This window comes from Protopterus annectens, chromosome 6.part0, assembly GCF_019279795.1.
Source record: "Protopterus annectens isolate FY-2018-M chromosome 6.part0, PAN1.0, whole genome shotgun sequence".
In the NCBI taxonomy this organism is placed as follows: Eukaryota; Metazoa; Chordata; order Ceratodontiformes; family Protopteridae; genus Protopterus; species Protopterus annectens.
The window spans coordinates 36,643,032-36,658,561 of NC_056737.1; the positions used below are offsets into that span (position 1 = coordinate 36,643,032).

General features: G+C 39.6%; 1 protein-coding gene across 1 annotated transcript in view; it reads left to right on the plus strand.

Annotated features, from left to right (window-relative positions):
- LTK (leukocyte receptor tyrosine kinase) overlaps nucleotides 1–15,530 on the plus strand; it is a 1,073,506-nt gene that overhangs the window by 402,187 nt on the left and 655,789 nt on the right. The gene's annotated exons all lie outside the window — the stretch shown is intronic.

A 15,530-nucleotide genomic window follows, 5' to 3' on the forward strand; every position in this document is an offset into this window, starting at 1 on the left:
TGTTTTCCCCCCTCTGCTTCACATTTGTATCACTGCAGAGTCATAAATGTTTATGGGGTGTGGGGCTCAACCCCTACAAAAACACGTATATTAATTTCTTTTCATTGAGATGAATCCTGGAACAGTTTTTGTTCAGCAAGTTGTGTCCTCCTCGACTTGTGCTTTCAAGGGCTTATACTGGAAGCAATACAAAATATGACATAGAAATACTAAAAGAATATAGAAGCACAGCAATACACCATAAAGAAATCTACACTGAAGAATTAGAAAAAAATGCTATAAGACTACATAGAATCAGACCAATTACAAGAAAATGAGCCAACACGTGTGGCCATAGAAGACAAAATGGAAGCAGCAACAACCAGGAGTGTCACTCATCTTGTTTTACAAGTGAAGACGAATAGGCAGGGTAATTCGATTATATGCTTTATTACATAGAAACACATCAGGATGGATAGCAGCAGTACAAAATATAAATGAACTGATTAACTGACAGACTACAGACATACATGCTTACATCTCAACAGCTTACTACAAAATGGCAGTCAGGCTTGCACGTGCTCAGTATTTATAAACTTGTGCAAGCCCCTAAAAAGCTTCTTAAAGGTATACATGCGTATTGATCTACATCCTCCCTCTTTAATGAATTGCCTATGATATAATGACATTTGAAAAAGAAACAGGCAGTTGTACCGACAATAAGAAATTAACACAACATTCATGTCCAAGTTGCCGTGTATCTTGAACATGGTCTGGAAATGTGACCTGATCTGTTGATATAGCAATCAGAACTGGGTTTAACAATGGGGACAGTCATTGGTGAACAACTTGCTTCAGGAGTTCCAGGATTCTTCTCAGGAACTCTCATATTTACTGGAACGTCCTCTGGAATGGAAATGCTGGATATAGAGTCTTTCTCGCAGGTATGATAACTGCAATATAGGCTTGGACTCTGGGACCATATGATACTGCAATATGGGCTTAGACTCCGGGACCAAATGTTTCCGAGTCCACCTAAATTCTGCTCCTTGTGATTCCACAGTGTACAATCTTGGCTCTAGACATACACTCTTCATGACTCCAATCTGATCAAAACCTTTTGTCATCTACATCCTCACTATCTCCCCTTCTTGTAATGGTTTGAGCAGTTTGCTGGACTTATCATAATCTGACTTCTGGGATAAGCACTTCTTTAACAGATGGGCTTTTACTGATCTGTTGTTCTTAACACATGGAACCAGTAATTTACTACTGATTGGTAATGTAGTTCTGGTTTGTCTCAACAGAAGTTTCTGTGCAGGTGAACCAAGATGTTTATCACAAGGAACATTTCTGAGATTCAAGAGATTCAAGAAAACATCACTATTGTTTCATTTTGACTTTTCTAGTAATTGTTTCACACTTTGAACTGCACATTCTGCCAAACCATTTGACTGCGGATACTCAGGGCTACTTGTAACATGAGTAAAGTCCCACTCGTCAGCAAATCTTTTGAACTGCTGGCTTGTAAACTGTGTACCATTGTCAGAAATAACTTTGTGTGGAACACCATGGACTACAAAATGATGATTCATCTTAGTAATGACAGTACTGACAGTACAGTTGTGTACACTTACTTACCATAAATGTAGATGTTCAAGTGTATTCACTGTTGCAGTTATTACATTTGGGTTTTTTGCTTGCAGTAGCCCTCAGTCGCCTGATTAACAATGTCTTGGGTCCTGCGTCAGTTGCTGTCCCTTCTTCCGTGATGTCAGGTCATCAGGGGTATAAAACATGCAGCCGACGCCATTACATCAGTTTTTCTTGCCCCAGATGTCAGGTGCCCCCCTAATGGGAAGCAATTAAATCTATAAATAAATAAACAGGGATATACCTCCAACAAAAAAGCAAATACACCAAAAAGCTTTTGAGTATAGTAAAGGAGAATAGAGGTATAGCCAAAAGAAGTAAGGGGACTGGAGGGGGGGTAACCAGGACTGCAACAGTGAATACACTCGAACATCTACATTTTTGGTAAGTGTACACAGCTGTACTATATTCTTCGTGTTTCACTGTTGCAGTCATCACATTTGCTAAGGATGGGAGGAGGAATTTAGATAGCATTAGGACCAGCTATAAGGCCCTGCAAGACTGCAGTGGCAAAGCCAGCTCTGGATTTAGAGAAAATTGGAAGATGGTAAGGCTTGGTGAAAGTATGTATAGAACTCCAGGTAGCAGCTTCTAGGATGTCCCTGGTAGGGACGCCTCTGAGAAAGGCTGTAGAGGTAGATGCAGCCCTGGTTGAGTGGGGTCTGATCCCCAGTGGGACAGGTTTTCCATGGTGCTTGTAGTAGAAATTAATGCAATGGCCTATCCATTTGGAAATGGTTTCCTTTGAAATAGCCTTCCCCTCTGCCCCTGCAGCAAATGCCACCAGCAGTTGTTCAGCTTTCCTTTGAGGTTTAGTCCTGTCTAAGTAGAATCTAAGTTGTCTGTGCACATCTAGGGAGTGCAGTATCCATTCCCCTTTCTTCTGTGGATTAGGAAAGAAGGTTGGAAAATGAATGGACTGATTAAGGGCCACACTGGATACCACCTATTGCATGAAGGAGGGATTGGTCCTGAGGGACACCCTGTCTGCATGAAAGATGAAGAAAAGCTCCACTGCCATAAGGGCCTGTAATTCGAATACCCTTCTTGCTGAAGTGATTGCTAAAAGGAAAGCTGTTTTCCAAGAAAGGACTTTTAAGCCTGCAGTAGCAGCTGGCTCAAAAGGAGGAAGAGTGAGTTTCTCCAATACAAAGTTAAGGTCCCAGGCTGGAGTTGGGGCTCTCCTGGGTGGTTGTAAATTTGTGGCCCCTCTGAGGAACTGCTTGAGCAGTGGATGAGAGAAGAGGGGAGGTTCTGTGTTATAAGAGTTGCAATAGCTGAGGCGTGAATTTTGATGGAGGAGAAAGACAGGCCCTTGTGAAGCATCTCTGTCAAGTATTGTAAAATCTGAGGTAAATAGGGCACTGCTGTGCTCATCCCTTGAGATTGGTTCCAGGCACAGAATCTTTTCCATTTTTCAGCATAAGATTTTCTAATATTAGGCCTCCTTGCCTCTAAAATGATATCCATCACTGGTTTACTGAGGGATGGTAAAGGAGAAATTAGGTAATTAGCCAGGTTGCTAGGTTCAGTGTGTGAAGCTGAGGGTGCAGAATCTGGTTCTCCTGCTGAGACAATAGGGTAGGAATCTGCGGCAGGTGCCATGGGGCCAACCGTGACACACTGCGCAAGAGGGGGTACCAGTGTTGGCATGGCCAGTCTGGTGCAATCAAAATTGTCCTTGGTTTGTCTTATCTGATCTTTAGTAGTACTTTGGGAGCAGAGGTAGAGGAGTAAAGGCATAAACTGATAGGTTTTTCCAGCTGAAGGACAGAGCATCCACTTTCCAAGCTTGTTTGTGGGGAATCCTTGTGCAAAATTTGTCCAATTGGTATTTCTGGGGGGAGGCAAACAGGTCTATATCTGGGCTCCCCCATTTACTTGTCAACATGTTGAAAATCCTTGGTTCCAGTTTCCACTCGTGTGGATCCATGAGGTTTCTGCTTAATTCGTCTGCCAATGTGTTTAGTTTTCCTGACAGGAATTGAGCTTGTAGATGCACTTGGTAGCTCAGGGCTGTGTTCCACAATGCCATGGCTAGTCTGCAGAGGGGGTAAGAATGTGTACCCCCCTTGCTTGTTTATGTACCACATAACAGTGGTGTTGTCTGTCTTTACCATTAATTGTCCCGGAAGAATGTGGTCCTTGAAAGCTGTCAGAGCATTCTGTACAGCTAACATTTCTTTTTGATTGATATGCAGGTGCATTTGACTTGCGTTCCATTTGCCTTGAATGCACTTCCCTGTCAGGTGAGCCCCCCCCCCCCCATGCATAGTCTGATGCATCTCTTGTTAGGGTTTGGGTAACAAGGGGTAGTGTGAATGGTAGCCCCTTGTTTTGGTGGCAGGCCTCTGCCCACCAAAGGAACTCTAGGCGTAGGCAAGGTATGATAGGAATCATTGCTTCTAGATCCTGAGAATGTTGACACCATAGCCTTTTTATATACCATTGTAGTTTCCACATATGCAGTCGTACATATGAAATTGGAAGAATGCAGGAGGCCATAAACCCTAATGTTTGTAGTATTTGCCTTGCAGATAGCAGGGTTTTTATGGCCACTTGTTTTTGTCAAATGAATTTGTTTCTCTGGCATAATGAAAGCCATCTGGGAAGTTGTATTCAAGCTTGCTCCCAGGAATATAATTTGTTGACAGGGTTCTAGGTGTGATTTCTTTTCATTTATGGTGTACCCCAGACAAGTTAGCACCTTTTGTACAAAGGCCAGATGATTCAAAAGTATGTCCTGGCTTTTTGCTTGAATTAGACAATCATCCAGGTATGGGTATATTTGAATATTTCTTTGCCAGCAAAATGCAATGACTGGAGCTAGGCACTTTCTGAATACCCTGGGCGCAGTAGATAAGCCAAAGAGCAGTGCAGAGAACTGATAGTGCGTGTAGCCTGCTTTGAAGCACAGGTATCTTCTGCAAGATTCCCTGATTGGGATATGCAGGTATGCTTCCTTTAAATCTAGTGTTGCCAACCAGGCATCTTTGCCTAGCATAGGGAGCAACTGGTGAAGAGTCAGCATTTTGAATTTTGGAATCACCAAAAAGGTGCTTAGAGTAGACAGGTCCAGGATAGGACGCCATGAATTGTCCTTTCTGGGTACCAGGAAAAATCTCGAGTAGAAACCTTGTCCCTTTTCCTCTTCTGGTACCAACTGAATAGCCCCCATGCTTAAGAGAGAAAGTACTTGCTTTTGGGCCTCTGCCCACTGATTTGGGGGTAGATCTGGCCACCCACTTGGTGTTGGCAACGTATAGAAGTGAAATCTGTATCCCTGGGACACTATATTTAAAACCCATTTGTCCTGGGTAATGAGTTCCCAGTTCTTTGCCTGCAGAGCAATCTTTCCCCCCAAAGGGGCAGTCAGTTGAGAAGTGCTTGGAAGTTTTAAAAAGAAGTAACTGAAACAGTTTACCATAGGGGGGAGTTTTATTACTCACAGATTTGGAAGTGGAGGCCCCCCACTGCTTAGTCCTGTGTGTACCCTGGGACCGAAGCCTGGGAGCTCTGCTGGATCTGGGTTTGGACTGAGAAGGTCTGGAAGAAGCAGAAAAGGATCAATTCTTGGAAGGCCAATGCCTAATAAACCTTGGAGGTTGTACTTGTAAAAAATCTTTAACAGTTTGCATAGCTTTAGCTTTTTCCTCCATCTTTTTAAGAACTTCTTCTGCCTTGTTGCCAAACAGGTGGTCCTGGTTTAAGGGAGCATCCAGTAATTTTGCTTTAACATGATCTGGCAAGGATTGCTCCTTAAGCCAAGCATGCCTTCTAAGTACAGACCCAGTTACAGCAGCCCTGCAAGATGCCTCTAGTGAATCAAAACCACATTGCAAAGTATGTTGTCCAACTTGTTCAGCTGAATGCAGTAAATCCTGTAAATCCTTACTTTCAGCACAATCAGAAATCAACATAATTTTCTATTTAAGCAATCCAATAATATGCTGCTGATACTTTATCATATGAAACTGGCAGTTTAAGGCCCTAATGGCCAAAGTTGCAGAAGTGTATACCTTCTTACCCCATCTATCTAGCGCCTTGGAATCTCTATCAGTGGGGGTAGGATTTTTGGCAGTAGTAGCTATAACGCCCTTGGGTCCTTGTGAAATGGTCTCAGGATCCACAGTAGGATTTTTAAAAAGGAACTTGTGAGAGTCAGGGATCCTGTAATATCTACCAAAAAAACAGCTTAAGTTTAGAGTTATTGATTTTCTGAACATTCTTTTAAGTTTAGAGTTATTGATTTTTCTGAACATTCTTTTAAGTTTAGAGTTATTGATTTTTCTGAACATTCTTTTAAGTTTAGAGTTATTGATTTTAATTGTCCTAGTGCCAGAGGTGGAGATTTGAATAATCGCCTTGAGACTAAGGAATTTGAATGGATTTTAAGACTAGCTGCTGATTCACATCCAGGAATTAACAGCAAAGTCAGTTTAAAACCAATTTTAACTAGATTACGTAATACTATTTATTGATTTTTTTAAAAAGTTTTATTATGTTGTTTGCACTTTAACACTTGTTCGTCACATGATTCTTGGCTGCTAACCATGTGACTTCTAGTCCTGTATATAAGCTTCTAGTATGCAGACTTGATTGTATTAGTATTGAAGAAGGGTTCTGCCCGAAAGCTTTGCTTTGTTATTAAAGGTGGTTTTTCCTACAAGTTTGTGTTACTTGACCCTGTAATATCTATCAGGTTTTCTGGGAGCAGGAGGTAAAGAGTCAGAGGCCAAGCTAGTTTCCGAAAAGGCATCATCAACAATGTCTAGTACATGAGATATAGCTAAAGGCCTGTGCTGGGGCAGGAGTAAGAAATCCCTAAGCCTCTTTTTTGAATCAGAGAAATTCTGACTTTCCCAACAAAAATGTTCCCTAAGAGTATGCAAGGTTTCACCAAAAGAGAAATCCTCAGGGGGGAAGCAGAGGGAATAGAGACCTCTGCATCAGAATCCTCATAGGTAGATAAGGGTAAATCCTGGTCATCAGAGGAAACAGAAAATTCAGAATCCTGGTCAGAAGTATCATAAGCAAACTCAGTCCTAGGTCTCTTACAGGTGGGAAGGCTGGCATCCCCTGATTAAAGTAATAAGGTCTTCAGCCATTCTTATCATTTGTTTTTTAGGCATAGAGGCCATGCGGTCTGGGTGTCAGTTTTCTAGGCATGGTTTGAGTTTTAGGCCTTGTAGAAGAATATGGCATCGGTTAAATACGCAAGTCAGTAGGCCTGAATACATCCTCAGAAGCCGGTGCCTGCACAGCGGCTCCGGGGGTCTATATTGCAACATCGAATGCTTAAAACAGCGAACGATGTTACATCAACACATTTTCAGTGAAAGCTGAAAATGTCGAATCCACAGAACAGCGATTTCTTTCCTAGGGAAAGAAATCGCTGTTCCAACCCAAACAAAAAAAAAAAACATTACACACTTCCAAACACATACACACATACCCAATCCTAATTATACTCCCCCAAAAACCAGTAAACAACTAAATACACATATGCACATAACCCAACCATACATTTAAGGAAAAAAAAACAGTAAACATTTTAAACCATATGCACTTACCTTAACCTGCACCCTAACCCTAAGGGCAGTAACTCTCGCACATTTACATACACACTTACCTTAACCCTAATTCTACCCCCCAAAACAAAAGTAAGCAACTGAAAACACATACACACGTAACTCAACCATACATCTAACACAAAATATAAAACAGTAAACACTTTCATACATATGCACTTACCTTAACCCGCACCCTAACCCTAAGGTCAGTAACTGTTGCATAATCACACTCGGGAGCTATACCGGACAAGGGACCACACTACACTTCTGAACATGGCAAAACAATGAAGCGGTCAAGTGACTTCTTTCCCAGGGAAAGAATTCGCTGAACAGCTGCTTCACTGTTTTGCCTGTTCGCTCTACATGTGTCGACAAAATGCATTCAATATAATGCATTTTTGTTTTACTCATAGCAACCCGGCTCCAGACCCATCCAAGGTAGAGACATCCGCAGGTTCCACAATTGAAGCATCTCGTGGCATACCGGACTCAGAATGGGTCTCAGTAGAGGCCTGTGAATTTGAAGTAGCGGGTATCAGGGGCTGCGAAAGCCCCTCACTGAGTACCTGCGAACTGGCGACTGGCTTAGGAGAAGCATCATCGGCAGCTTTGGACCTAGGCAGCCTGTCTCTGTCTTTATCTTTGTATTTTTTCGGAATGTCGGTAGTCGGATGGCTTATCGAAGACATATCAGGATAATTGAACCGAGCACCAAACTATTTAGAAGCGAAAATATACTGACAATGGATAGTTTGTGGTTTAAATAAGGCACAAAACTGACAGTGAGTTACATCGTGGTCAGGGCCTAGGCAAGGAATACACTACGAATGAAAATCTTTATGAGGTGTTTGCTTTCCACAAGTAATGCAATTATTTACTTTTACTGACATCGGTTTAGAGCAAGAAAAAGTTTCCCCAATGGGGTACTTAGCTTTTAGTCGAAAACTTCAGTTCTGAAACTCGAAAACAAAAATTTCAGGAGTCGGCCGACCGGCACTTGCGAACTGCTTCTGCTTCGGGCACCGCACAACAAGAAAGACTGATGTAATGACATCGGCTGCATGTTTTATACCCTTGACGACCTGACATCATGGAAGAAGGGACAGCAACTGATGCAGGACCCAAGACTTTGTTAATCAGGCTGACTGAGGGCTACTGCAAGCAGATAACCCAAATGTGATGACTGCAACAGTGAAACACGAAGAACATCACTAGGTTAGAAAGTAGGTCAATCTTGAAGTAATTTGAATTATCAAAAATGCCTGTAGCTACTGTCGACCAAGGTAGTTCAGGAATCTGGTTTAACTGAAGTAAGTCTTTCAGTTGATGCATCTTTGTACCTTTACATACTGAACAAGATGAAAGTATTCTCTCAGTGTCCTGTGACATAGAAGGCCAAAATACTAGTCCTCTCACCCTTCTTTTGGTAGAATCAATTCCTGGGTGACCACAATGCAAGATAGTAATATACTGTTGTTGAAAAGATTTTGGAACAATCACTTTTGGACCTTTCATGATAATACCATTGTCAGACAAAATATCATCTCTGTAAGGAAAATAAGGTTGTACTTTCACTGTAAGCCAGATTGCTTTGACGGCCATCCTTGACTGATAAAGTGGTTGAGCTTCTGAAGAACTGGATGTGTGGCTGTATGACTTCTAAGCTCATCAAAACATGTGGAAGAAAAATTTCTCACTTCCATGACTTCAAAATCAAGTTTCTCATGTTCATGCTGTTCAGTGGTATTTCTGGGCGATCGGGATAAAGTATTAGCAAGATAAAGAAATTTGCCTTTTGCGTAGACAAGACTGAAATTATACTTTTGTAATTTCAGCATCATGCACTGTAATCTGGCAAGAGCTGTATGCATAGGGTTTCTCAAAATAGTGACTAGAGGTTGGTGGTCAGTTTTGAATTGGATGGGTTTCCCATAAATATAATCATGGAACTCGAACATGCAAGCACAATTGCCAAGAGTTCTTTCTCTATCTGAGTACACCGCATCTCAGTTTGGGTCATGGTTCTGGACACATAGGCTAGTGGTCTACCCTCTTGAAGAATGACTGCACCAAGACCAAATTTCGAAGCATCACAAGAAAGAGTAACTGGTTTGTGAACATCATAGTATCTGACAGTTGGTGGACTGGCAAGTCTCTGTTTCAAGACATCAAATTCTCTCTGGTGTTGTTCTATCCATGACCAGGATACATCTTTACATGTCAACTCTCTGAGAAGTACTGAGGGTTGGCTCAAGTCTGGAATGAACTTGCCTAGATAGTTAACCATGCCAAGAAAATGTTGTAGGGCTTGAACATTGTCTGGAGCTGGCATCTCGAGAATTGCTGTTTGCTTGGAAGGATCTGGTTGTAATCCTGAACTAGTAAACAAATGACCAACATAAGTAACTTTTCATAGCCTGAATTTGCACTTCTGAGGATTCAACTTGAGTCACTTCACGTGTTCTTTCCAGAATTTTCTTGAGGTTTCTGTCATGCTCAGCTTCACCATTACCTCCTACTAGAATATCATCTACTATAATAGCACACGGATACCCAGAAAAAATTTGTTCCATTGCACGCCGGATGACTTCACTGGCAGAATTTATCCCAAATGACATTCTCAAAAATCTGTATCTGCCAAAAAGAGTACTGAAAGTGGTTAGCAATGAAGATTTTCAGTATAGCAAAATATGCCAAAATGAACTCTTTGCATCTAAGACAGAAAAAATAGTGGCATTTAGCATGACAGTTGCAACTTCTTTGACTGTATACATTGGATGATGAGGTCTTTTTAATGTTTTGTTCAAATCTCTTGGATCAATATATATTCTGATATCATCTGAGCTTTTCTTATGAGCTACAATCATGGAGGATACCTATTTAGTTGGTTCTTCTACTGGACAAATCATACCTTGCTGTGTTTTATGTTTTATTATCTCATTGCTTTGATTGTGGTGTACGGAACATTTACTCCTTGGGTGTGGATTACACTTCTTGTTTTTTTGTCTCCTTGAATGTTTTCTTTTAATAAAAGAATGAACCCCTTTTGATTTACAAAATCTTTGAAAATGATTACATTTTTTACATCTGTGGTATTGCTGACCAAAAGCTAAGCACTTTTATGTTTTAGATTCATGATTGCCACCACAATTACAACAGCTGACTATGAGGCTAGGTGAGGGTATATGCTTTGAATTTGCTGATTCACCTCTGTGCTTCACTGAGACTGTGTGTACTCTGGATTTTTCTAGAAAGGTACAGGGTTTACCAGTGAGTGTTGCAGGGCTCACAGTTGCTGGCATGTACTCAGGCCTGTTTCTTTTAACCATGTGCTACATACTATCAACATTAGCACTAAAAGATACTGGAAGCATGCATTTCTCACTTGTAAGCATATTTGTGTGCTTTTCTGTGAGCTCATTTATCTGACAAATCTCAATGGCCTTATTCAAAGTTAAATCACTGACACAAAGGAAAATCTATCTCACAGCATCATCTTTAATACCACACACAAGTCTGTCTTTTATCAACTCATCCCTTAAATCACCATATCTGCACGTTTTAGCCTTGTTTCTCAAGTCAGTTATATATGCTGCAAAAGTTTCCCCAGGTTTTTGATCTCTTGTGTAAAATAAGTGCCTTTTTCATTGCCATTGTAATGTTAGTTTGAGGGTTACACATTTCTCTAAATTTATGTTTTAAGCACTGGGGATATTCCCTTGACTCAGCTTGTACCAATATATGACGGTTTTACCCCTCCTCTGTAAACACAGCAGGTGCATACACAAATTAATGCTCTCTTTCTATAGCTTCTGAACCAGCTAAATTAAGCAGAATAAATGCCTTTGTATGGTCATCTTTAACAGAAAATGCAGCTTGTATGAAATTATTGCACTCTTGCTCAAACACTATTTCTCAGCAATATTATTATCAAGACTGTTTTTTGAAATCCACCTACCATGCCAACAAAGTATCCCCAAACATATTGAAATATGACCCTTGTAATTATATTCGAATATCCACACACAGCCAGTACTTGTAATAACATTCAAATGCACAATAAACTCTTCAAAATACTGTACTTTGTGAAACTTGCTATGAAATGGCTGTATTTTGCAAAATAAATGTACTGTAATACTGCACAAACATGCAAACACTTCACACACTTCGGATATCTTGAATAACATTAGTTAATGCAAAAAAGTAGCACATAGTGACAAATTCAGTTATTTACTTTAGTTTATTTATTTTATGTGATTCAGGCATTATTTCAAACAATTTTCTTAGTTATTCAAATATTTTTATCAATATGTCGCAGTTTTGGACATTTTGTTTAACTAGAAATTTGATTAGAGCATTCTGAGGACTTTGTTTTATATTTTGTGAATAAGAAATCATTTAAGTAAGCTTTGATACCTAAAATATGTTTCTGACCTGTTTTTGCGAGTTATACGTGCAGATGATCCATTCCTCTGTATTCCTCCACCATTAACTGAGTGCCTCTCGGACCTGAATCTGGATCCCATTCTGCCACCATGTCACTCGTCTTGTTTTACAACTAAAAACGAACAGGCGGGGTAGTTTGTTTATATGCATTACTACATAGAAACACATCAGGATGGATGGCAGCAGTACAAAATATAAATGATCTGATTAACTGACAGACTGCACAGAAATACATGCTTATATCTCAGCAGCTTACTACAGAATGGCAGTCAGGCTCACACGTGCTCAGTATTTATAGACTTGTGCAAGCCCCTACAAAGCTTCTTAAAGGTATACATACATATTGATCTACAAGGAGCAAGAGAAGTAAACAAGTAAAACAGCTCATAAATTACTTAGTCCAGATATGCTGGTTAAAAAAGAAAATGACACATTAAAAAACACTCAAAAGAGGTACTAAATGGGCATTTTCACTGTTATAGCACTGGTCAAAACTAAAGTAAACAATACATAAAAAGAAAACAGCTGCATCTCATAAATAATAAACACCCTAAGACTATTTTATGCTGAACTCAAAAAAGCCAAATGAATATATATATATGGATTTAGGTTGATTCACTGAAAGCTTGTTTCACTGAAACTCATTTCGCTGAATCTCATTTCACTGAAAGAAAGTACTGTTGGGCAAATAAAATGTATATGCCCTTCTCCCCACTGTAGTGTGACCCTGAAGTTAGTATATATAATTTTGGGGGTGGGGGGTATAGCCCCCCCACCTACTTTTGGTTTTATATTGTTAATGTTCAGTGAAATGAGATTCCTAAATATAATAGCGAAGTAGGTGGGGGGTTGTGCCCCCCACCCTCCCAACTATATATATATATATATACTAATTCCAGGGTTACACTACAGTGTATATATATATATATATATATATATATATATATATATATATATATATATATATATATATATATATATACTATCTGACACCCATTTGACCGACACCCTATTGACTTAAATTTCATTTGACTGACAACTCATTTGACTGACTCCCATTTCACTGACAGTTAAGACATAGACTTGTTGTGAGTTTTCCTTTACCTGTGACTTGCTTGTAATAAAAATAATTATTGCAATTCACAGTGCTGACTGTTAGAATTCTAATAGTCATGTAGAAAGTAGTGTTGTAGTGTTGTAGGGTTTCTAAATGTGAGTTTGTCTCTTCCCATTTTTATGGGAAATATCTAAAGTAATTTGGTGAATGTTTTGTGTGTTCCCAGCAGTAGTGACACCATGTAGAGTACTATAAGGCAAGTTAAATGTATACACCTTTTCCAGTTAGTATATATATATATATATATATATATATATATATATATATATATATATATATATATATATATATATATATATAATTAAGGGGGTGTGGGGGTCACAGCCTTTCATACTGGGGAGTGTGAGGGCCCAACTAGTTTGGTTGTACATTGTCCCGTTTCTGTTAAGAGCATAAGTAAGTCATTTTTAAGTTCTGTAAAGGGTTAGTTATTGATGTTCTAAGTGTGTTTGTCTATGGTTTAAGATTTAGTATGTTGAAATTCAGCTCTATAAGCTGTCAATGAAATGGGAGTCAGTTAAATGAGTTGTCAGTCAAATGAAATTTAAGTCAGTTGGGTGTTGGTCAAAAGGGTGTCAGTCAAATGAGTTTTAGGTCAAGTGAAGTAGATCCATATATATATATATATATATATATATATATATATATATATATATATATATATATATACAGGGATGGTGTTAGCATTTTGGGGGCCCCCAGAAAATGTCAAGTTGGGGGGCTCCCTAGGCACTTCCAGTATAAGTATCATCCTATCAATGCCATCCATCCTAAGCAACGTTTTATTTTGTGCTGTAAACTTTTAGGAGTAGTATCCACAGACAGACCTGTTGCTACAAGCTCTTACTTTACAACAGGCCTATGTACCACACTATCACTATGTTTACAACAAGCCTATGTACCATACTATCCCTATGTTGACTTGTCTAACAAAGGGGCAGTTACAGTTACTGACACTTAGTTGCAACAATGATACATTACAACAACTCTATGTACAGGTCTGTACTTAAAGTGAAATGATGACTGGGCCTAGATTTCAACACCCTCCCCCCAACACACACACACACACACACACACTCCAGTCCTCTCCTCTGACCCCCCCCCCCCTTGGGCTCTCCATACCATGCACGTTACTTTTTTCTTCCTTTTCTCACATTTTGCTTTACTCTCTGATTTTTCAAGAAGCCATAACTTTCTATATGATCTGAAGTGTATTTTAAAGTTTTTTTTTTCTTTTTATACAACCTTTTCATCCAATAATGGCTTGAACAAAACTTATGGTTAAGGAAAGAAATTCACTATTGCGGTTCAGCTTTAGTTTTCCTTGCGTCCTTTTAATACACCTTTCCTGAACAAGACAGTACAGTAATAACCATTTAGGAAATAACTCAAATAAGCCAGGGCCCAAGAAGCCATAGGTTTACAGATGGTCTGAGATGCATTTTAGAACATTTTCTCAACATTTTACTCCAATGGTGGCTTAAATAAAAATCACGAAAAAGAAAAGAATTTCAGTCTTATTTTTATTTCTTTCGAGGAATACATAAGATGTGCCCAAGGCTTAATTTTCAAAGCTGCCAAAATAGTAGCTTACAGTAAACTAACAAGCCAGTAGTTGTGGGAATACTTAAGTCTTATCTGAGAATACTGCCTATCTCCCTAACTCCCTACAAAAGACAGTCACTGCCTATGCATCCCTCTGGTGTTAGACTGGGATGAAAGCAAAGATTTAAATTGCTTTAGTCATATAGTTCAAGTGACTGCTGATATACGTAGCACATTCTTCACCCCTAGCCCTCAAAGGCAGCCACATGTATATGTGCCTGATATGTGACTGAGAATGATTTCAGTAATATATTCAAACTTGTTGCTCCTAGACAGTACACCTCTCTTACACAAGCTATAGTAACCTTCTTTGTACACCTCTGAGGTCTGTGAGAAACACTGCCCACAGCTCAAACACAAGCTATAATGACTTCATGTGAGCACCTCTAAGGTTTGACTGTGATGAAAATTGAAGATGTAATAACTACACAATCTCCAGCCCCTCATAACCAGTAGCAGCTTTCTGTATGCACACATTTGAGCAGGGCTTGTTTTAGAATGGGTGTGGTTGTAAACAGAGGCTATTATCAGCTTTATCCCAAAAGGGTCGTATCTCAGCACCATTCAGGTTAAACAGCGTATTCAGAAAATTGATACATTTTTCTCCAACCAGCAACAGCTTTGGTGGGGGGCCCCACAGAGTCGATGATTAAGGGAGTCCCCATTATCCATTTAGACAGTCTGGAGAGTAGGGGCCACCAGACTCCAAGAATATGTAAGTGTCTGAATGTTCTGTGATATATGTTATGTCTTACTTTCGAAATATAATTACTTGTTAGCTACATTTTTTTACTGATACACAGAAGAATAATGTCTGTGTCCTGGCATTACTGGGTGCATGCACAGACAAAAATCAGTAATATTTTACTTACACACACACACACACACACACACACACACACACACACACACACACACACACACACACACACACCTTATTTCAGCAAACAGCAGTACATTGTGCAACATTGGTATTGCCACACCAGATCAGCGACTGCTGTCTAGCAGTCATCAAACAGCAGCAGGGGTAAGATTTATCTTATTGAGGAGTAATGCATACCTGTCACTGTCCCTGATTTCACAGACCTTCCCTGAATTTGTTCATACTTTTGCTTTGTCCTTCATAAAAAGTCTGATTTGCTAGTAAATCATTCAGG